Source organism: Mercenaria mercenaria, chromosome 1 (genome assembly GCF_021730395.1).
Source record: "Mercenaria mercenaria strain notata chromosome 1, MADL_Memer_1, whole genome shotgun sequence".
Taxonomy (NCBI): Eukaryota; Metazoa; Mollusca; class Bivalvia; order Venerida; family Veneridae; genus Mercenaria; species Mercenaria mercenaria.
Window position 1 is genome coordinate 39,176,717 of NC_069361.1, and position 20,557 is coordinate 39,197,273.

Sequence of the window (20,557 nt, forward strand, 5' to 3'; positions counted from 1 at the left end):
GATGCATATTAAAACTCCAACTAGATTTCATCAAGACAATCATTTGACTAAATTTCATAAAAATCCAATGAAAAATATACCCTTTATTGAATACAATATTTCTCTAAGATTTCCCCTTTGGTGACCTGTTTTTGATCACAGATGATCATATTTGAACTTGGCTTAGATTTCGTCTGACCAGTTACACGAAGATTCATGACAAAAGCAGTCTATAGCTTGCACAAAGGTTAAGTGGGGGACAAAAGATGACAGCTCAGGTAAACCAATAACAAAAGCTTTATTTTACACATTTTCCTAAGTTTTTAGTGGTAAAACAGGAAAGATTTCGGTATTTCAAGTGGATTTCAGTTCTTTTTCATTTAATTACAACCGAATTAGACTTACTTCTGTTATGATTTGCCTGCATATGTGTCTCAAGTCGCTTCCTTGAAGACAGATTCCTGCTACAATGAGACAGTCAAACTTTGAAGCTTGCCTTTTATTGCACATTGGCGGCCATATGTGAAATACAAACATTCACTTCATTTTACATTTACCATGGAGAAAAGAATTTTAAACAAGTCACTGTGCATAATCTCCATATTGCCATAAATTCACAAAATAAATTTTCATTAACAGGTAGCCCTTAATTTCTTGATTTTATAAACAGGACATTTGTTAGAGCCATATTTTGACTATTTCCATTCCCATAGCAACCACAAACATTCTGACATGTTTCATAAGATTGGAGTAAAAAATGCAACCTCTAGAGCTTTAAAAAAAGATTTGCTATGATTTGCCCCTGTGACTAGTTTTTAACTGCACTTGAGATTTCATCAAGGCAAACATTCTGACCAAGTTTCAAAAAGATTCACTAAAAAAATTTGCAACTTAGACTGTAAAACAAGGCAAAATAGAGCAAATTTTTAAAATCAAGAGCATTAACTCTGGCCCTATTATAAGTCCAGTTGTGTTTATACAGGACTTACCTGGTATTGTAGTGTCATGTTCTATTAATAAAAAAAACAGTGGTCAAGTTTGAAGTTTCTTGTAATTTTGGACAATAAATTTTTAAAGGGAAAGTACTACTCTTCTGTACACTGAACTGACTCCTGTCGACCTAAATATACACAGATATGAAACAGGCCGGTCCATAACATTAACAAGAGTCTCGTTTTAATCTTTCGCTCGCCGAGAATACGCGAAATTTGAAATACCTGATACAGCGCCATTTCATTTTCCTCTGCTATAAATTCCGGTTTTCATTGATAACAAATATTTATTTCAAAAGTGAAAAAAATGGATTAATTCTCTAAATATGCAATCCCTATGCATTTACATTTTTAAGAATGCTTATGTTGGATTTACCTCCAGATCTAATTAGATTCAGCGGAATAGCAAAAGGGGTCAGTCATAAACAGTCATATAAGGTTTGGATTTAATATTTCATTAAACACTGTCATAATTTTGGCCAGTGTGCTTTTTTGAAAAGAAGACATATTTTATCTTTTACAATGGAATAAGAATTGCATTCACGATGTTTATTGGACAAGAAATCGAGTTTTGCATATTGTTCGTATCACCCGTGATAACGTTTTTCGGGAAACAAGATCTTGTTTCCGCCGTGAGCTCTACCGCGACTTCGCCTAAGTGGTGCATCTGTGTATATTTAGGTCTTTGTTTGAACTAATAACAGTAAGAAATATATCTCCCAATTTTTGTAATAGTTATGTATCAGGTGGCCCAGTAGCTCAGTTGGTCAGTATTGACATGGTAAGCAAAGGGGGGTCTGAAGCTGAGCTCACATTTTTTCTCAAAATGGTTTCTTTGGTGGCCGTTTTAAGGCATCCCCTACAGTGGCAGCATTTGATTTCAAAATTTTACATGCAAATTTTCATAATAAAAGGCTTAGTGGTAACTAAAAAGTCAATAAATTTGTCATAATTATGTTTTAAATATCTATGTGAAATATGCAAGTAGAAGGATGTGCATTTCACTACCTGTATTATGCCTTTTTTCGATATTTTTATGACAAAATTTTGCAATTTTATCTGCAGTCATAAATCAATATATATTCAATACATTTCAAAGATAATTCAGCCAATTGTAAAGCAGACGTGAAGAATAAAGTCTTCGAAATTATTTTGAAATTTTACCTGATTACTGAATTATACACAAAAATCCCAACACCATAAATTTATCCAATTTGTGTTATCTGTTCACACATAATTTTACATGTATTAAACAGGTGATATTATAGGATTTTTGTATAGGTTTACCGGGGCCCCTGTGGTCAGTAATGCATGTACAAACAACATTTTAAATTAAATTTACATGGGGTTGTCTTTTTGTGTCTAATGCAATAACCAGGAAAAATTTCGACAAAAATCCGTGGAGTTTGCAGTATACATATTGTTACTATGAAATTAACTAAATTTTGTCTTTGTAATTTTTTTATTTTGGGGTTCTACTGCAATAAAATTTTCAATATTTTGGGGAAAATTTTCGGTCAAAAACAAGACTCAAATATTTTTAAAAGCGGCATATGTACTTTTAAATCATCATATGCTTCTTATGGTGATGATAATTTGACCAGCTTTTAAAGGGCTTTAGTGCAATTTTTCAAGAGAAAAATACTCGGCCTGAAAATATGAATGATACGAGTTGTGCTGTGGCGAGCCCTTTAAAATTTAAGTACCCTTGGAGCTCAATGGGTGAAGCACTGGCTGGGTATTCGAGGCGAACCAGGATTTGTTTCACATTTTCCAAAAAATTACAAATTTGGAAATGTCACTTAAAGTGGGGAGGAATGTAGTAGTTCTCTTGTCGGGTAGCCATGGTAATTCATAACTTTATCATGACATCACAGTACATTAGGGGTTCTTAAATGACCAATCAGAGAGCTGCATTTTCGAGTACTGCCAGTTTCCATTGGTATAACAAGTATATTACCCAAAGAACATATAGTGCTTTGAATAAATATCACAAATTTAGAAATCAAATTAAGATTTCTCACTGGGATAAGCCCAGATGATGCTACAAACAATAAACTTTGAAGTTTCATTTAAATTTATATCGATTTAAAACCTTTATTTTAGTTGAAAGTTTAAAATTTTACACGGGGGTCCATTTATAAAGTCGAAGTAAAATGTAATCATTACCAAGTGAAATATGTATCATTCCCCAATGTTTGACATGTTAAATTTGAATTGATTGAGTTGCATAAGCATTTCCCAGGTTAGAATCCTGATCGAGGCTACATTATTTTCCCCCTCAAAGCAGTTTGTTATTTCCAGTCCTCACTTTACGACTTGTTTTTGTTTATAACTATGCTATTTACAAATTAGCACTACAAGAGCCGTTCGGCGTTAAATTCTCATGTAAATTTTCGAATGGTTGAATAGTTTTTCGCCCAGACTTTTTCTGGTGTTTTTTTCCTATCCGAAAATCTGTGCACTTGTCCATGAAAATGTTATTAATGCTAGATCGTTTAAGGGGAAATGGCGTAGCAATAATACAATTTTTTACCAAATTGCTAGGGTGACACCAAAACTGTCACATAGACACTTACAGTCAACGTAAATTGGTGTTAAAGCTTAGTTGAAGGCATGCCGATGTTGACTTCCGGATAGCTTTGGTCGCTCACATCCTCACCCAAAAAAGAAATTCGTGCATTGCTGAAAAATATCGTGCTTTGGTGTGCATATTATTATACTGAAAATATATTTTTTTAAAGCATTAACCAGTGAACATCAATAACATCTCGTCTCGGCTATTTAGAAAGACCGCGAATCTAAATTTTTATGATGTAAACGGCTGTTCCGGAAAACGGTGATTTTAAACGCGGCAGAAATTGCAGACGATTTAACGTATTTCTTAATCCAGTGGGAGGATCGCTTTATGTCGTCATCGACATAAAGCACATCGTCAGACCAGTAAAGAACAAGTTTGCCTACAAGGAGGGAGAGATTTATTAGGGCGCAGTTTGGCAAGAAAAACAGTACGAAGCTGTCATCTGTGAAATACATCGTAAGTATAGATCTGTCAAAAAGTTGGAAAACGTTTGTACAATGGAAACTACAGGTGTATTTCTGTATGAAATTTGACGTGATAAATGCGCCCCCGCCCCATCCCAAGAAATATTCTGTTACTGCCTTGCTGCCAGGGCTTTTTTCACAGAGGGGAAGGGGGCCTAGGCCCTTGATTTTGGGAAAAAAGGCTACTGTTTTTTGGGAAAAGGAGAATAAAATCTTGAGGTAAAGACCAATTTTGGGGAAAAAATTTCACAAATTTTAAAGAAATTTTTTGAGGGGAAGGCACCTGTAAAAGGCCCCTGCTATAGAAGGAAAAAAGCCTGGCTGTATTTTACCATGTTGAATTACCAGGTTGGCTTGAGTACTGTAATTCATGAATGTGCTTTAATTCCCGTTTTGATGTTAATCCAAGTAAGTTTTCATTTTAAATTTCCCTATTTTTAAAATTTAAACGTTTGTAACCAAAGGAAAATTTTCTTGTGTTTCGTCTGTGGATACACAAGTTCTTTAACTCTTGACTATATATATAGAGTCGGAGCTAGCTAAAATAATTCAGCTCAGAGATGTTTATATGTTGTTACGGATCTCTGAGCTGAAACGAACCCCGTATTGAAACTAACCAGAAATCGTGCCAGAAGTCCGTCAAGCTTAATTTTTATCAAATCAAATGGCAGAGACTCACCTTTTTATTTGATATATTCTTAATCCATTTTTCTTTTGATTTGGGCGTAAAATGAAACAAGCAACACCAATTGGAAAACAAATTATACCCAAAAGTTTCAAATGGGTACCACTGCCTGGGAATATTTTGCTCACCATTGCGTTGTCACGTGATCGAGGTACTCTTCATTTTGAAAATAAATCTAACCGTAAAGAATTATTATTTATGGAAATTCTGTGAAATTAAAACCCTTTTATGGTATAAATTTTTTGAACCTTGTGAAAAATTATTACATTTTTAAATCAATTAAATTTTATTAGATATAAAAAATTTGTTCCTGAAATTCAAAAATAACCATGTGCTAAGAACTTCGCATGACGTCATCAGTTTCTCGCGAGAGTCAGTGCGCGTGTTGCTGGTTAGGTAAACAAATGGGGTTACGCCATAAACTTAAAGGACGCGACCATAGACTATAAAAATAGCGTCAGTTAAGTTATGGTAGCCAGAATAAGTCGGAAACTAGAGTTACAGTCTAGCCCCTGCCTTTTAATAAAACCACTGCATGGTACACCAATTGCGAAAAAGACTTGATTTTTGTAGAGTTTTGCTGGACCAGGCAGTAATGTACCTCACGGGTCCATCTTTATGAAAGAAAAAACATGTGTTTCTGTCAAAATGAACTGTGCCGTATTGTCTGTATACAGTGTAATTGTACAGACAGGAATTTACTATGTATTTATTTAACGAACAAGTGGAAAAAAACTAAGAATTAGTCCAATCCGGTTCAGGCAGCTGCATATGGTTTGGGCATCGCCCCCAAAAAATTTAATTCATTCAGCCGTGGGAAAAATATTTATGCTCCCGGGATAATACGATTTTAGCGCCCCATAAATATTTAACCCCCCGGGATAAATATGATTTAATCTGCGGTTAAATTATTTTTAGCTCCGGTATTAAAATACCGAGCATAAAATATTTAATATTGAATGACATTGGCCGATAATTAATTTAGCCGCGGTTGTAAATATTTTAAGCTCCCGCATAAATGTGATTTGACCCCCGGTTTAAAATATTTGGTCCCGGGAAAAACTGCAAAATATTTAGTGGCAAAGCAGTGTGTGAGCGTATTCGTCATCCTGTGACAGAGCTCTAGTTTTATTTGTGACTGATTTATGCCCCTTTTTTAAGTAGAAGTTTTTATTTTCTGTGCGAGTTCATATCTCCAATACTTATTGCGATATTCGGTTGAATTTCACATGTCTCCGTGTTAAAACAAGTATCATACCATCAAGGCTCATAAAATCTGAAGGGATTTTCTAGAATTATCCCCCATTTTGAACTCAGAAAATTTTAAAATTTTGTATGTAAAGATTTTAGTTTTGACAAGTATTTGAGGAATTATTCTCTGTTTTCAACTTTTAAAATTTTAAAATTGAAAGCTTATATTAAACTATCCAGCATGAGAATAGTTGAGCGCACTGTCTTCGGACAGCTCTTGTTAAGGGTAGTTTTATACCCATGTGTGCGTATAAGAGCTGTAGCGAGTACTCTGGCATCCCAAAAGTCTGTCTGAAAAATGAGCACAAATATTGTTAACCACAGAGAATCAGATCGTTATATCACAATGGTTTTTTTAGATTGCTTTTAAAATTACAAATGTAGTAATTTTCGATTAAAACATACACCACGGCCTGAAAAATATACATTTCATTCTGTCGATTCTGTGTATGCATCAACAAGAAAAAGAGTAAACATTACCCTTTCGTAAAATGGTTTTAGACACGTACATGGGCTTACTGAATTACCATTAGACTCTAGTTTGATATAGATTACAGTTTGAAATATTGTAATGTTTGTCAGTTTAAGTTGGGGTTATATTCATAAAAGTAAAAGGTGAATCAAGGTTTGATTTGTGAATTGTAAGCATGGACTGTAGGTCAGATCTGTATCACATGCCTAGCAATCCCCCAGTCCTTTGACTGCCCTAGTATTTTGGAATACTAAGTTTACTAACCATCTTCTTTTTGTAAGACTTAGTAATATTTTTTCCCCCACTGTACCATGATGGTGTATTAAAGGGGTTGCCTAAATGGGGCTTGAAACAACAAAAAAGTGAGAAAAGAGTAGTAATATGGGGTGATTTTCATCTAATGGTGATTTTCATTGAATAAGGGTTATTACTTGTCATATTTCAGTTACTATTGTTGAAGACAGTAAGGCTGGAATCTCATGAAGCCAAGACCAGAAAAATATTACCCGCATGGAAACTGACAGTGTTAAAAAAAAGGTATTATCTAGGTTTATATAAGGGTTTTGTTTTGTACTTCTGGATATGTACTACCCTGTCTGTACTGTATGTTCAATGTCTGAGCTAGATACATGGCAAAATTAAGTTTGTCAGACTATATATATAATTACTGGTAGTTATTATGCTACACTTCAAAAAAGGTGTATGTATTTCTTTTTCACATGTTGATTGTTAGACCAAATGGTCTCGATAAAGAAAATAGAGAACGCTTGCACCTAGGTTCCCCAAACTTGGTAGGCAGGTTGCCCTTGGTCTGGCCCGTATTGTTTTGAGGCCAAAGGTCAAGGTCACAGTGTTTGTCATGACTGGTGATGTGATGACCCTATTGTTTTTGAGGTCGCCAGGTCAAGGTCACAGTGACTTGAACAATAAAACAGTTTCCCGTCAAAAACTGGAGAATGCTTTGGTCTTTAAACATATCAAACTTGGTAGGCAGGTTGGTCATTTATGTTAGATGAACCCCATTAGTTGTTGAAGTCAACAGGTCAAAGTCTGAGGTCACCAGGTCAAAGTCACATTGACTGATCAGTTAATTGGTTTCTGGTTAACAACGGTGGGTGTTGAGGGATACTCTATGATCAGGGTTGCCCCCTACCTTGAAAAATCAGGGAAATTTTTTTTCAAGATCAGTGAATTGGTAGAGAAATTTTTAAAATTGGTAAGTCAGTGAAAAAATGAAAATTTCAGGAAAGGTGGGAGGGGGATGTTTTCCGAATCAGATACAAAATCCGGTGACTGTTGCAGTCTCCAGGCAATATAAGTAAGTGTTGACTATATATGTAAAGGGCTCTCGAACTTAGTAGACAGGTTGGTCATTACCGTAGATGATCCCTATTGTTTTTGAGGTCACAAGGTCAAAAGTCAAGGTCACAGTGATTTTGAACAATAAAACCGTTTTTGATCCCCCAATAACCAGGGAAAGCTTGGTCCTAGGTTCCTTAAAGTGGTAGGCAGGTTGGTCATGACCAGTAGATGGGCCCTATTGTTTTGAGATCACTAGGTCAAGGTCACTGACATTGAACGTTTAAAACACTAAACGCTTGGGCCTAGGTCTCTAAAAACTCTATAGCAGGTTGGTCTTTAGCAGAAAGAGGGGAGCATATGTTTATTAAACGTTTCTTGCTTTGCATTATTTTGGGAAGATTGCATTACAAATCTGTCTTATGAATGCTGGTGTGCAAAAAAAAGTTCTTTGTTCAGATAGTTATTGTATTCATTACCCCAGGTATTAATCTTTTGTACAGGAGAAAATTTTGTATGTGTCCCGGGATGAGTACATTAAGTATGTATACATGCATTGTTCTGATTAAAGTTTTTCTTCTGTTTAGGGATTTTGACGAACTTCAAGATAGGTTAGGCGCTTAAAAAAGAGGGTTCGGGAATCGAAAGGTTCCCAAAATTCTGCGAAATCAGCAATAAAGCATCTAATCTGCCTGAAGGACCAATCCTGTCCAGCCATTCAGAAAATCCTAGTGCCCCTTACAGAAACCGTTGTGAGGAGTATAATGGCTATACAGAACAACAAATTTAAGGATATGATTTGTCACGAGGACAGCCTTTTTGAGTGCTGTAAAAAAACTTTTGGCTCTGTTTTCCACTGACTCATTACTAGCCATAGTGTAACTGGTAGGAGAGCAAACACCAACACAGAGCCCAAACCAAATTTGATCCAAGATTGTATGCTTGCTTAAGCAAAGTGTTAAAGAAAAGTTTCCTGGCACTAAAGACCCGAAATAACATTGAAGACAGCTGTTCAAAAGAAATGCAAAAAAAGCTAATCAGTAAATGAAGGTTTTATGGAATAAATTTTGATTGTTTAATATTTGTTTACAAGTGTAGATTTTTAATCCTCAAAGCAGCCTTTATTATTAATGGTGAAGGTGCATTAAGCGTTATAAATACTTGTTCATTGTGGGTATCAGAAATTACGGTATGGTTTTTTCAAGATGGTTTGAAATTTTTTCAAAGGTTGAAAACCTAATTTTGGAGGCATTTTCTGCTGCAAAGCTCTGAAGCCTTGTATTTAGTGCTCATATACAGTGATCAGTAGTTGTCTGTTTTTCTTTAAAATTATATTCAAATAGCCGTCCATTAACCCTGGTTGAACCAAGTTCATTACCATACTCTACCATGTTTTTCATGGTTAACCTGTTATAGACCATGTCCTAATCATAGTTTGACCATGGTTCTCATTTAACCATGTCCCTAGACCATATCTTAATTTATGGTTGAACCGTTTTTTATTCATGGTTAACCATGTTCTAATCATAGTTTTTGTTTTGACCATGGTTCTCATTTAACCATGTTCATAGACCATATCTTAATCCGTGGTTGAAACCCTGGTCGGCAATTTGTTATTTTGTTTAAACCATGATAAACGAAGGTCATACAACCATAGGTTGACCATGGTTGGCAATGGTCCATTTCGCAAGGGAGACTTTTGTGCTTTACCTAGCCTGTTTTTAGCTCACCTGAATTGCTCAGGTGAGTAATTGTGATCCTCGATGTCTGTCTGTCTGTTGTCTGTCAAAAATTTAGCTTGGGTTTGTCGGGTTTGTCTGGTACATGCTCAGTAACAGCTTCAAGAGGCTTAAAGTTTCTTCGATAGTGCTTTAAAGGTACTTCAAAATGGGACTTTATTTCCCTGCTTCTTGATATACTTAAAAGATACTTCTTTACATGAAGCACATTTGAGGCACATAATGCTACTTATTTAAGATGGAACTTTAAATGTTTCTTAGTGGGTGAGACTTCAGTTGTGCTTCTGAACGAAGCGGGATTTGAGGGATAATTTCCATTATTTTTTACAGCTGGATTCAGGTGTGCTTCATTAGAAGCTTCAAAGATACTTCCCTGACGAAGCACATTTGATGCATAATTAGCATATTTTAGACGGGCCTTCAAGTGTACTTCTTCCTATTGATTGCTAATACATAGTTATTGCCGTCAAGCTGAAGTACATTTAAAGCGCCAACTTCAATGACGCTAACTTGGTACTCCAGAGGGGAGCTTTATTTATACTTCTTATATACATCAAATGTACTGATTTTATTAGGATCGAAATAATTTATAGCAAAAGAGTGTTTTAACACTATTTATACACTCGGGCGGTAATATGTCGTACAAATAATTTCACTTGGGCTGTGCCCTCGTGAAATTATTACGCCAGACGTTTAACAGCCCACCGTGCATAAATAGTGTTAAAACACTCTTTTACTATAAATTATTTCTTAATTAAATGGCAGAAGATATTGAAGATGGAAAGGCATAAGATATGGAACATAAAACTGTAAAAGGTATGGAAGATTATAATATGGGCAATTAAATTGTGAAAGATATGGAAGATGGAACATTATACTGCAATAGACATTGACTGCAGAACATTAAACTGCAAAAGATATTTGATATAAAACATTAAGTTTTTAAAAACAAAGAAAATTTTAAGGATAATTAAACTGTAAAGACATTGAAGATGGGACATTAAACTATAAAAGACTTTGACTATGGGACATTTAACTGAAAAAGACATTGAAGATGGGACATTAAACTGCAAAAATATTGATGGTGGGACATTAAACTGCAAAGGACATTTGATATAGAACAATCTGTAAAAGATAAGGAAGACTATAAGGACAATTGAACTGTTAAAGACATTGAAGATTGGACATTATTAACTGCAAAAGACAATAGAAGATGGGACATTAAACTGCAAAAGACATTGAAGATACAACATTGAACTACAATTAAGACATTGAAGATGAAACAATAAACTGCAAGATATTGAAGATGGGACATCAAATTGCAAAAGACATTTGATACGGAATATTAAATTATAAAAGACCTTGAAGATTATAGGTGTATAAGACTATAAAAGACATTAACCTAAAGATGGGATACTGTTGCATAAAGCTGCAAAAGACATTGAAGATGGGACATCAAACTGCAAAAGACAATTACTTTACTGTAAGAATGAGCAGTCAATTGATTTTAGTATTGATTGGATTCTTGTTGTGATGACATCTTGAAAGCTGAGAAGCAAAGATTGGTAGACTGTAGAAGATATTGATCTTGAGCAGGGAACAATATATTGCAATCCTTTACAGATAACTTTGACAAAATTGCAACAACATCATTTTTACTACCATTGCCAACACTAAAATTCACATTGCACTGTGTACAGAAGGCATGATTGTTACTTATAGCACTTGACTTAATCGAAAGAAATTCAGAAAAATTGAACTTAACCAGATACTTTGTATTTACTTTTTTAGTTGTTGATCATACAGCTTTTGCATCTGGAGAGAGTGGTCTTTTTGACATGTTTTAGCAGATTGTGGAGGGACCATATCAAAACAGTCTTTTAAGGGCAGTCATTTCTTTTCAGAAATGAAGTTCTTAAAACAAAAACCTATCTGAAAATTAAATAATTTAAATGCCCTTTTATCACATGCAGCATCAGTACTTTAATCAGGAAAATTACCAACATTTTTTAATTTCAATCAGACATGATCATTTTCTTAGTTGAACTTCAGAAGACACCGCTTATTTTCCATAATGTGTACAACTCACCCTGCTTATATCAACTCAATGTCAATCACACTTTAATCAGCAATTAATCAGGTGGGCCGGTGGTCTAGTGGTAACATGCTTGACTGTCAGTCCAGAGGTCCGGGTCATCCCGGTCCAGGCACTGGAAATTTCCGAAGTGCTCTTGAGTGTCTCCCACCTAACTAGAGGCCTGTACTGGTTCTTCCCAGGAAAGACGGCTTCGCATGTATCGTTGCTATACACCGGGCACGTTAAAGAACCAGACTGTCTATTTGAAAAGAGCTAGGCTACGTTAGCCGGACAAGTCTGTATCTGAAAAATTCTCTCTGTCTGTTCTGGGGGCTTTATCTCACTCTGTCCCTCTGGTCAGATCGCTCTGTGTCTGTACTAGTAGAGGATGATCTCGCGCCATTGCTGTAAAGCGCCTTTGAACGTGTTTATCACGAAAAGGGCGCTATATAAGTCTGGTATAATAATAATAATAATCAAACACATCAATTATTACCTAATCCAATAATAAGAAATTTGAATCAATGCCACTTATCACATGATTAACTTTATTAATCTGCCAGGGGTCTGAAGAAACATATGTTACAAACAAACAAACAATCAATTAAAGTTTCAACAACGGAAGCCATGCTAGATTAACAATGGGTATACCATGGTTTTTACCCTTGTCTACATTGGGTCAGAGATAAGATTTTTCGCCAGATCATATGGCAGATGACCTTTTTTCCGATTTTTTTTTTCCGGGAGATTTTCATGTCCAGATGGGAGACTGGGAAATACACTTAAAATATGGGAGAAAAAGTCTCCTGTTAGGAGATTATGGCATGTATGAAATTTGTGTTTTTGTCCTTAATTTGAAATGCTTCATTTTGGATCATTCTTCTTACCTCAGGCATTTTCATCAGCATTCATCAGTCTTAGATATATTTTTTGTTTATATTTTCAGTGCTAGGAACAATCAAGATTACTGTTAATGATATTTGATTCATATATTAATATATTTTAAATTTCCTTTGTTTCTAATTTAGTCAAGAAGTTCACAGTTGAGCTTTTTGTATATGAAAGATTTTAATCAGGGCAAAGTGAAAATAATTGTTTTAATTGATTGGACGTAAACATATACACATGACAATCTCCTGTTGAAATCTATTATACCAGAAAATTGTTTCCTCAGAAAATGAAAGGATTTACGCTGATAGCATTATACCGACGCTTTCAAACGGACTTAATGTCATATTACAAAATATAAGTAGAATTACTTCCATTCAGGGATTTATTGATTGGTTGCCTTCAGGTTGTCTGGGATCAATACAGATTCCTCCGCAAGGTCACATTATCCAGAAGGCCTAAATAGATATAATGGTTCTCATGGTCCTGTTTTGGTCTATATTAATACAGATTTAACTGTTATAGATCAGTTGTGTGGAATGGTTGAGGCATTGATTACCTTCAAATCTGCTTCCTGAAAAGAAAAAAAAAATTGTATACAGCAAGTGAGGTTATAAAACTAGGTTTGGAGACTAGTCTCAATGGTCATGCATCTGATTGGTTGTTTCTAAGCTCAAGATTTGAAATCAGCCAATCTGATTGGTTGATTCTGAACTTAGAATTGAATTTAACCAATCTGATTGGTTGATTCTGAACTTAGAATTGAAATTAACCAATCTGATTGGTTGATTCTGAACTTAGAATTGAAATTAACCAATCTGATTTGTTGATTTTGAACTCGGAACTAACCATTCTGAGACTGGTGTCAGATCTCAGTTCTGTGATAACCATTGACCCTAGGCGTTACACCACTACGGTTTCTCAGTATGAGTGACTAAGACTTTGTCCACTACCCCTGCGAAATGAAACATTACTGTTCATGAACAGTGCATGAATATTTCATGAACAGAATTCATGAACACTTCATGCATTGTTCTTGAAGATAAAATGGCACAAATCCTTGAAACATTCTTAAATAATGTGTTCATGAACAGTGCATGAAAAGTGAAAGATGACTTCAAGAACTAATGTACATGAACAGTTCATGAACTATTCATAGTTCTTGATATTTTGTTGAACATGAATAGTTAATGAACTTCTTGCTATATGTTTTATTGTGCCATTTTATCTTCATGAACTAGCAGTGAACCATTCGTGAACATGATTCTTCATTAGTTCATGAACTACCTGTCATGAGTAGTGCATGAAAGATTCAAGAAAATAACATCATGATTGTTCCTTTAACGTTTTATTATGGACAATTCAAGAACTCTGTGTGATGCTTTAGTAGCACATGAACTGTTCATGAACACTTTTTAAGGACAGTTCATGTCCAAAAATTCATGAACACAAATAAAGAACTGTTGAAGGTTAGTTCATGAACAGTTCTTTAATAGTTTGAAGTGTTCATGATTTCAAGAACTGCATTTCGCAAGGGTTGGATGTCACTCCATTTATAATACTGTATGAGCAGACAGTGAACATTTTGAATTTGTCCTAAGAGTTGTTCCATAGAAAATTCATTTATTTGTGTTGCTATTGACATCCCTAGATAAAGAATATTATCAATTTCTTGGAGTCGACTTTCACTCTTGCCCCCATGGCTTGTTTGCTGTTATATGAGGAGAGTTATATTAATTTTCCAGAAATCATAAAGACAAGCTCTTCCTTTTACATAATGCAGATTAATATTAAAGCTGTTTGCCTCCCGATTTAAACAAAATTTTTGAAATGCAGAAAAAGGCTTTCTCTAGTAAGTAATATTTTAAGGTGATTCTGTGCAAATATTTTATGAGCTGTATACACTCTTTATTTCAATAAAATAGGTAAAAACTCATCTAAAACTCTTATCAGACCAGCAGTCTACCTGTTCATTACATGTTCTACCTTCATGTCCCATACGACTGTATACTTAAAATATTCTCAAAAAGTTGTCTCCCTTTAAAAATCAATGCCATTTGTATAGAAATAAAATACAATTGCTGGAAACTATGTTCCACCTACTGGTAGTTATGTAAAATTTTAGCACTAGGACATTATTGCAAATGCATCAGAAAGAATTTAATTATGTAGCAGTTCTTTGGAAATGGCGAGATTTTTAAAGGCATTGAACTGTTTGGAAGTGTGGCCCCTTAAAGCAGTCCTTTTCCAGAATTTAATGTATTTGTGAGTAGATTGACAGTTGTTTTGTAGAGTAGTACATAATATACATGTTTTTTTTATCAGTTTTCATGTAAAACAACCATTTCTTCCTATGATTTATTTCTCAAAATGTGGGGCTATAACCATTAATGTTGAAAATAGAGGCAAGTACCTTTAAGAACGACAAATTCAACCAATATATGAAGCAGCTATCAAAATCAAATGTCCTTACAATGGGCATAATTATAGGTTGTCTCTGGAAATTATAGCTTTAATTTGTCTGAGAAATGTGTTTTTGTCTGGGAATTGTCATATGGTTTCTGTGCTGTCGACAGCAGGTTGCCTTGTAATCGCATTTTGTCTGGTGCAAGTTGTGTCTTTATTAACATCTGTTTGGAATTTAATCCCCAGTTTATTTGATTTTAGCTTATTGAACTTGAAGGTAAATACATTTAGTTCTGGGATTGTAACCGTTTTCTTCATAAGCATTGCAGCCTAACCCTTATCCTGCTGAATTTCTGTAATGAACTTGTCCATCTTTCAATTCGGACAATACCGTTAACTGTTAAAAGAGGTGTTTACAAAAAAGATACTGATTGAGTGACGAACAGTGCAGATATTGATCAGACTGCACAGATGTGCAGGCTGATCATGATCTACACTGGTCGTAAAGGCAAAATCAATCGTGTCCAGCATGATAAGGGCTAAGACACAATGGTTTTAGGTATTATTTCTGTAACCATCTTGAAGAATAGGTAAGAGCTATTACACTCACCTGTTCCTCGGTGGGATAGTGTGACTTACATTATGTAAGTTTCAACTTAGCTATTCTTGGTTCAGTTTTTATTATGATAAGCTAGTTTCTCAGTACCCACTACTACTTACCATAGATTGAAACTGCGCACATTTTACTTTTGTAAATGACAAGGCTTTTGAAAAATCAAGTTGTGCTGTCCTCTGACAGGTCCTGTTTAGTTTTGTCAGGCTTGAAAATCAATTTCGTAAATTTTTTTTTTTTTTATAAGAAACAAAAATTATCAGAACATACTGACTTTTACTGGATGAAGAAAGTCTGCCATCTATGAAGGGTCACTCCTGTCGATACTTGTCAGCTAGCTAATTACTGTCATTTGAAGGACTTCTGTTTAACACATGGTTTATATCTGTTAGACATGAATGAACCTATGATATTCCTTGTTTCTATTAGTGTGCTTCATTGTATTTAACTGAATTATTGTTGTAAAGAAACAAAGACAAAGTACATTCTAACTATGCAATGTGCTATGGAGACTGCCTTCACAAATCTTACTTGCTGACTGTTAATTTGAGGTCACAATCAAATTTATAAGAGCATTAATTACTGTTTTTCTAAGATTCTTGCAGTCGAAGTCTTCTAAGATTTAATTATGCTATACTTTGTGGATGATGACTCCTGAGCTCAATGCCAGTTACTTTGCCGATGTTTAGCAGTTGATAAATGCTAACTTCCTAGACTTCGTACCATTCCGTGGTTGTTGTACTTTAGCAGTTGGTTACTGCTAACTTTCAATGCTTCCTACTATTCCATGGTTTTATGTACTTCAGCAGTTGATAATTGCTAACTTTTGTGGCTTCCTACCATTCCATGGTTTTATGTACTTTAGCAGTTGATAAATGCAAACTTTTGTGGCTTCCTACATTCCATGGTTTTATGTACTTCAGCAGTTGATAAATGCTAACTTTTGTGGCTTCTTACCATTCCGTGATTATTGTACTTTAGCAGTTGATAATTGCTAACTTTTGTGGCTTCCTACCATTCCATGGTTTTATGTACTTCGGCAGTTGATAAATGCTAACTTTTGTGGCTTCCTACCATTCCATGGTTTTATGCATCCCAGCAGTTGATAAATGCTAACTTTCATGGCTTCCTTACATTCCATAGTTGTTGATACTTCAGCATTCCATGGTTTTATGCACCCAGCAGTTCATAAATGCTAACTTTCATGGTTTCTAATGAAATCATGCTTTGTAGATACTTGTGTAGTGGGTGACTGTTAACTTCCTAGATTTCTAACCATGCTATATGTTTAGCAGATGTTTCAGTAGTGGATGACTGAGTTTCTAAGTATTCAAAGGTGCAATACCATGCTATATTTAATTGCTTGGATGTTGAGCTACTGAGCAGTATTAATTGTCTAATTAGCTGTCTGTGTTCACTTTATGGTTGCTTACAGCTCTCATAGAATTGACTATCATTAAATATTTAAAGGTTTCTTGCAAGACAGATTACTAACTGTGGTTTGTTCAGGTCTGAAAAATTGTATCCCACTTTGAACAAATATTTAAGTTGCTCTTTACTGTTAAAGCTGGAACCACACTGCCCCAGATGGGCTTGCAGATGAGTTCCAGATTCCCATTCCCGGATTGCTCCGGATGTGTAAGAAAAATAATTGGTTTTGCAAATAATGCAATTGTAACAGAACCTTAAGTAACCTTATTAGAACTGGAATAAAACTGTAACAGCTCGTATTTTTTGGACCACAGTGATTGTCATTCAGACTGTTACAATCTTTTCAGATCTGGATTCCTTACGGACCTGTTGTCCATGGAAAAATTTTGAGCATGTCCAAAACTACATACCCTTGCCCCCAGATGTCCCCGATTTCTGAACGGAGTTCTTCAGATGTGTTTCGGATGCATTTCAGAACTCATCTGCAGTCCCATCCGGGGCAGTGTGATTCTAGCTTAAACAGCTTTGAAGTTCTGTAATTATGCTTTGTGTCATAATATGGGTTTATCCTAGAGAAAACAAAAACAGATCAAGTCAAACATGGATGTAACAGTATGTCCATTTCAGGAATATGTAAAATTTTAAATGTTAATATGCAAAGCATTCCAGATTTTATCAGTTCTTCTGAATCATCATATTTTTAGCTTGTCTGATTATTGAAAAAAATCTTCGAGGTATTGTCGTCACTTGATCGTCAGCGTTGGTTAAAATTTGTTTCCATCCACATTTTCTCAAAAACCGTAAGAGCTACCAGCTTTGAAACTTTGCACACTTGTTTTTCATCATTAGTTGACTGTGTAGGCCAAGAACCATAACTCTGATTTGCATTTGTCAGAATTATGGCCCTTTTTGTACTTAGAAAATTTGAGTTTTTGTCTACGTCCACCTTTTCTCAAAATCTATAAGAGCTACAGCTTTGAAATTTTGCACACTAATGTTTATCATCATTAGTTGACTATGTAGGCCAAGAACCATAATTCTAATTTGCAATTTGTTAGAATTATGGCCCTTTTTGTACTTAGAAATTTTGAACTATAACTCTTTTCTTACATAATGGCCAGCTCTTGCAGACGAGCGATGGCACCCATAGGCGGTGCTCTTGTTTATTTAGTAGCATTTACATCAAAAAGAATGACTGAATAAATATGAAATGTCAGCATTTAAAGTGCACTATAATTATTTAACATCTTTAGCTAATGTTGATGACTGAGTTTCTTCTATTTTGGTTCTAAAATTCAAAATAGTTTAAAGATAGTTTACATGCAGTTCTCTGTGTAAAATCTGCTCCAAGAGGTCTTGCTTTTGATTAATGATTTTCCATGGTGAAATCCATTATTGGTCTGTAATGGAAAATCACAACTTTCACTTGTTTGTTGGTTTTCATTTTCTGTTAGATTGCCTCTGTGTGTTACTCTAAATCATTCATATTTGATAACCTATACTGTGTGACCATTAGGAACAAACAATATGTCCATTTATATTTTATGTCTTGGTTTGCGTGACCATTTTAGAACGAGCAGTAGAGAGTGAAGTAGGCAGTCATTAGAATGTTTGTTGGTTGAAGGCACTTACCTGGAGAGAATTTTTAGATATCAGGAAATTAATGCTATACTTCTTAAGAAAGCTCTGAAACTAAATTACTGACAGAATATATATTATAGAAACACAAGAGAATTAACTGTTTCAACTAGGTTATTTGAGGTAAATTGCCTTTATTATAAATCTGATATTTAATGATTGTGGTGTATTGATCAAGACCGCAGGAAAGTTTTTATTGCTGTGGCGGCGTGGGTTCAATTCCTGACTCGGGCATCTTTTTTTTTCTTGATTTGGCATTTTTAATATTCTAATGTTCATAATATGTACAAAATTTCAATTTTAAAGAGAAAACATTTTTAGACAAAATCTGGAGGTCAGTGCCTTTAAAGAAGTAGTAGTACACAAAAGTGGTGAAAGAGAGTTTATATATACAGCAATGCATTAGTGTATTCAGTTATAAACATCATATACTTTGGGATATTTCTGGACAGAGCTCATAATTTGGCAGATGTACCACCCCTGCAGAATGGCAGAGTTTTATTGGCTGTAACAGACTTCTGAAGAAAGTACCTAAAAGCTGAAAGAAATTTTCCATAAAGTTTGATTTATCCCATTTGGGATGGCTTTGAACTAACAGTACAGGGCCATGAGTTTCAGGTCTAACCTGTAGGGATATCATTACCAAATTTGCCATTATTTGCTGTAGAAATATTTGTAGTATTTTTTAAGCTGTATTAAACTTCAGAAGAACTTACTTCAGAATAACTAGTCTTAAATTAAATCTCTACTAGACTGATGAACGTTTTAGCTCACCTGAGCACGAAGTGCTCAAAGGTGAGCTTTTGTGAGCGCCCTGTGTCCGTCGTTGTCCGTCGTCAACAGTTTGACTTTTAACACCCTAGAGGTCACAATTTTGGCCCAATCTTAATGAAACTTGGTCAGAATGTTACTCTCAGTAAAATCTTGGACATTGATATTGGGTCATCTGGGGTCAAAAACTAGGTCACCAGGTTAAATCAAAGGAAAAGCTTGTTAACACTCTAGAGGCCACATTTATGACTGTATCTTCATGAAACTTTGTCAGAATGTTAATCTTGATGATCTTTAGCATAAATTTGAATCTGGGTCATGTGGGGGTCAAAAACTAAGTCACCAGGTCAAATCAAAGTAAAAGCTTGTTAACACTCTAGAGGCCACATTTATGACTGTATCTTCATGAAACTTGGTCAGAATGTTTATCTTGATGATCTTTAGGTCAAGTTCAAATCTAGGTCAAGTTAAATCAGAAACTAGGTCACCAGGTCAAATCAAAGATAAGGCTTGTTAACACTCTAGAGGCCACATTTATGACTATATCTTAATGAAACTTGGTCAGAATGTTAACCTTGATGATCTTTAGGTCAAGTTTAAATCTGGGTCAGGTGGGGTCAAAACTAGGTCACCAGGTCAAATCAAAGAAAAAGCTAGTTAACACTATAGAGGCCACATTTATGACTGTATCTTCATGAAACTTGGTCAGGATATTAATCTTGATGATCTTTAGGTCAAGTTCAAATCTGGATCAGGTGGGGTCAAAAACTAGGTCAGCAGGTCAAATCAATTAAAAAGCTAATTACCACTCTAGAAGCCACATTTATGACCATATCTTAATGAAACCTGGTCAGAATGTTAATCTTGATGATCTTTAGGTCAAGTTTAAATCTGAGTCAGGTCGGGTCAGAAAGCTACGTCACCAGGTCAAATCAAATGTAAAGCTTGTTAACACTCTAAGAGGCCACAATTATGATAATATCTTTTTGAAACTTAGTCAGAAAATATTTTGCTGTTCGGTTTTCAGAAGTCAATTTTAGTGTTAAAATAAAAACCGTCTTTCAAAATTCGTCCGATTTTCAGAATTCGGAAGTTCCGGTTTTCAGAAGTTGAAATTATATAGAATAAGAACAGAAAAAAACGGGACCTTGAGCTTTGTACGGTTTTCAAAGGTTTCCGGTTTTCAGAAGGTCCGGTTTTCGGAAGTTCCACTGTATAATCAGTAACTGTGGTATTATTGGTGGTAGCAAACTTCAACAGCACAGTGTAAT

The 20,557-nt window shown here is 35.0% G+C and overlaps 1 protein-coding gene across 1 annotated transcript in view; it reads left to right on the forward strand.

The window, feature by feature from the left end:
- The window catches only part of LOC123541193 (protein stoned-B-like), a 71,988-nt gene that overhangs the window by 24,829 nt on the left and 26,602 nt on the right, over nucleotides 1–20,557 (forward strand). The gene's annotated exons all lie outside the window — the stretch shown is intronic.